This window comes from Talpa occidentalis, unplaced genomic scaffold, assembly GCF_014898055.3.
Source record: "Talpa occidentalis isolate TD23 unplaced genomic scaffold, MPIMG_talOcc4v2.1 talOcc4.2, whole genome shotgun sequence".
NCBI lineage: Eukaryota > Metazoa > Chordata > Mammalia > Eulipotyphla > Talpidae > Talpa > Talpa occidentalis.
In genome coordinates, this window is record NW_023602073.1 from 135,766,336 (window position 1) to 135,770,683 (window position 4,348).

Sequence of the window (4,348 nt, forward strand, 5' to 3'; positions counted from 1 at the left end):
CATCTACTTTGTTCCTGGCACTGTACTTAACAACAGAAAAAAATGGGAACTAGGCTTGGAGTTATCATTTGATCACACCTCCCTAAGTCTGAGACCCCCATAGCCAAGCTGCTCAGGGGGTTCAGTTGCAGGAGAAGGTGGGCGTTGGATACCTTTTGGAATGTGACTCCTTCCCTATGAACAGCAACAGGAACCTCAAGGCTATATGGAGAGCCACACTCATTTATTCTCTGTCTGATATGCTTGCTGCTTTGCTCAAAGAGAAAGATTTCAGTCAAATGAAGAACATCTTTAGGTTACACAAGGGAACCTTTTTTATTTCTTAAAGAAATTGTTTTACTTTGATTTTTTTCTTTAGAAAAGTGAATCTCCATCTTCTCTCCACTCACTATTCTTTCATGAATTTATTAGTAGTGCCTTTTGGAGAAGGGTGATATTCTGGCTTTCAGAGCACCTCAGATTTATTTCTGTGGTTTGAGACAAGGTGCCTGTTCAACGAGCAAGACTGGTCATTAAGCAACAAGAGACTTAAAAGAACACAGAGAGAGCTTATTATAAGCAAGATGAAGCACTGAGTGATGGTGAGCATTTCTGAAAAATTCCAGGGAGAAAAACATTTCACACTGAGGTGGAAAAATAACCCAGTGCTAGAGAGTCTTTGAGCCCTCACTTAACCTCTCCCCCCAACCCTCTTTCTCTGAGCAATTGCTGCTGTGCTCATCTGCCCACTGGAGAAGAAAATATTGAATTAAGAAAAACAGCCATTCTTTGAGCATCCACGTTGTAGACATGTTCATACATGCTGTCCTTGTTGCTTTGAATCATTTCCCCTGGGTATTTGTCATTTGTACACTAGACATTCTGACAGCCGTTTGGCACTTGCATTTTGTCGTGTTGTAATGGAGTACATTTCCATTGCATTCAATATTTTTTCACTCCAATTTTATGTAGTGAATCAAACCCTTGCTATAGTGAAATTTGTCTGAAGCCCTCCCCGAAGCCAAGATCCACTGGAGAACCCTGCTCTCAGAAGTGCCAGTGGGTCTGGACACTGCCTTCCTCTCGATTTGAAGAGCAGTTAATTTGATTTCTTCTCTTATTTGAGAGTGAACCAGATCATTTGCATTGTAAATAAAACCATTTCTTGTCTTTTTTTCCATCATTTTTGATTGCTTTTGGCTGCTTAACTTGGATAATTTAATCAGGGGCCATATGAAAGGGAGCAGAGAAAGATTTTAAATAAATTTAGGAGTGAGCTCAAAGCAAATCTATGGCAGTAACAGATGAGTAAACCATCTCTGGTTTCAGACTTTGGGAGCATAATCTGGCACATGAGTTATCACTGCTGCTGCTGGAGGTCATAGGAAAACTGGAACAGTGGTCTCTCAATATATATCCTATGTTAAAACCGGGCTTGACATTCCTTGTCCAGCAGCCTTTCAGTGCAACCTTGGTGTCGTGTGAGCAGTGGGAGAAAGAGGAAGTGCTCCCTAGCTGGTCCCCCACGTGAGGCTCAGTCCTCTGCTCCACTCAGTCTGGAACTGAAGTGACAGCATGACGGCACCAAGTGGGGCTTCTTTTCTGCAATGATCTTCATGGGGTACGGAAGGGGAGAAACAGCTCTACAAGTATTTACCATTTTAGTATAATTTAACCATTTTTGTGAAGTAATACTCCCCAGTATATCAAAAAGGGACTTAAATTAGCCACAAAGTTCTTTTTTTTAAGCCTGAATTATTTCTGTTATACTTTGTTGTTATTGATTTGGTATTTCCAAGCACTACAATTAATTCTCCAGATAATGGCACTGGACGATGGGGTTTTCTCTATTACCAGGAAGGGCTCAGACATGTTTCCCACAAAGATTTTCATTCCTTCTTTGCTTCTTGTATGGTCTTGGCAATGGCGTTCTAGTGCTGGATCGTATGTCATGCTCAGAACAGTGTAGAAATGTTTATCCCCACATGGATAATGTGGAAAATCTCAAGGGGAGTTAGTCTGTCCTTGGATGATGCAGCCTAATCCAACTTCAGTTGACTCTTTCCAAAGTGGTGGAATCGTGTGCACCCCCTGGAGACTCTCTGGGAAGGGCCTTGTGTCCAGGCACAGCTGACCTGAGGCAGGCCACAAGGATATGCTTTCTGAATCCACTAAGGTGCTAATGGGCCCAACCTTGGCAATGTGTGGCCACCTAAATAAACCCCTGGCCCCACCTCTTTTAGGCCGTTGATTCTGATCATCTCTCCTCTTTCAACATTTTACCCTCCTATTGCTCCGGCCTGCCTCTTTCTAACTCAGACTTATTCAGTGTTCTTCTCTTCCTAACATTTCTTCAATTCTCTTTTGGCTCTCCATATCCATCCAGTTCACTTAATTCCATGACTACTCCCTCCATCTCCTTGCCTTCAGATACACCTGACGCTGCCCAAGGATTTCACATGCCCAGAAACCTCCAATTGAAAGGCACCACATCCTACGTCCCATGGGCTACTCAGTGGAAGGTTGGAACTGCAGGTTCCTCTTTTCTTGGTTTTTTAGAGAGTTACTTCTCTTTCCTGCTTGGTGGAGATTTGCACAGAACATTCATCTAATACCTCCACTTTAGGTTGGGATCTGCTGAGATCACAATTGCAAGTACTGTCTCATTGCAAATATTAATGCTGCATAGATTTGGAGTCCTACTTTTTATTTAGAAATAAAATTCTTGGGACCTCCCTGGTGGCCTGGGGTTTAAGTCTCAGCACTATCATTGCTAAGGCCTGAGTTTGATCCCAGCCAGGGAGCTACCCACATGGCTTAGCAGATTTCCCCTGTCTTACCCGCTGCTCCCCTCAGCAGTGTATTTCAGTAGATCCTCCTGTTCTGCTCCCCACTCTGTCTCTGGTGAATCCTCTCATCCCCCACACCTCTGGCTTACACCCCAGTTCTTGTATATATAAATAAAATCTTAAAAATAATTTTAGAAATAAAAAATTCTTTGTCTTATCTACAACTATAATATTTCTCTGATCCATGCACACACATACTACTCCTTGTTTTTACCATCTCTGAGTGTTCTACCTACCACTTTTCTCAATCCCCTCCTTCCCACACGCCATCTATCCAGTCTACTTTTCCTATTCATGTAGTCACTATTTAAGGCCTATCTTTTTACATAAAATGTCTTCTGGCAAATCAGCCTAAACATCCCTCATCTTCCTTATCCTGCATATCCCTAGTCTTCATTATCTCTGCTAGGAGATCAAAAATAAAATTTTAGTAGCTGTGACATCCTCTGATTCTGTGAAGCTTTCCATTAAATTCCCTGTTCTTTCAAGTATCTTGCTGGTTTTTTTAGTGCTGTGCAAGAGGCCCTTGTTCTGCTAGTTTGTCCTCATGAGCACCACATGGGGCATAAGAGTGACCCCCTATAAGGGAGAGCAAATACCTTCGACCCATGCGACAGATTTATAGTCACCATCACACATCCGATGATCATAAACTAAAAAAAAAAACTGACATCAGAACACATTCCAACTAGTAATTTAATCACTTATTTGCACACCTAAATTTTTTTGTACTTGCAAAATGGACTGTTAATTAGATTTTTAAAATACACTTAAAGTGACAAACTTGTCTTGAATCATAAAATTTTAGAGATGAAGGAACTTTATTTCCTACTTTCGTTATTTTAAAAAATGCTTACTGTTATTTTATCAGTTTAAACCAGCAAAGTTTATTTTTAACTTTTCTATCCCTAGTGTGTCAGTGAAGGAATTTTATTCACCATAGTTTTAGGAATCCAAGTTGATTGAGTTTCTCTCTCAATACTTTTATATTTCAATACATCCACTATTACTGAGGCAGAGAAAACAGAGCTTTGGATGGTCTTTCCTCAGTGACTCAAAGTTCTGGTCCAGAAATGACAACTGCTGCTTCCTCCAACCAAAGCCAGAGCCATTGACCAGGAATGATGCAGGACTTTCCCAGGCATAAGAAGCCAGAAAGGCCAGCATTTCACGGGCTGGGAAGTGCTGACATTGGTAAGCAGATGAATAACTACCTTAAGATTCAGCCACTAGTCTAGTATTTATGGCATAAATTATAATGCAATGGGAGTAACTGGAAGGCAGTAAAATGAGTATGCATCGTAGAGCCAGAATAACTGAGGTTCAAAACTCTTTTCTATGACTTGTAAACTCAGCCTGTGTGGACTTGACCTCTAGATCTTGATTTTGTTTTTTTGTTTTGTTTGTTTTTTTTGGGGGGGGGGTTAAAGATTTATTTTTATTTATACAAGAACTAGGGTACAGGCCAGAGGCACGGGAGGGTGAGAGAATTCACCAGAGACAGAGCAGGGAACAGAACA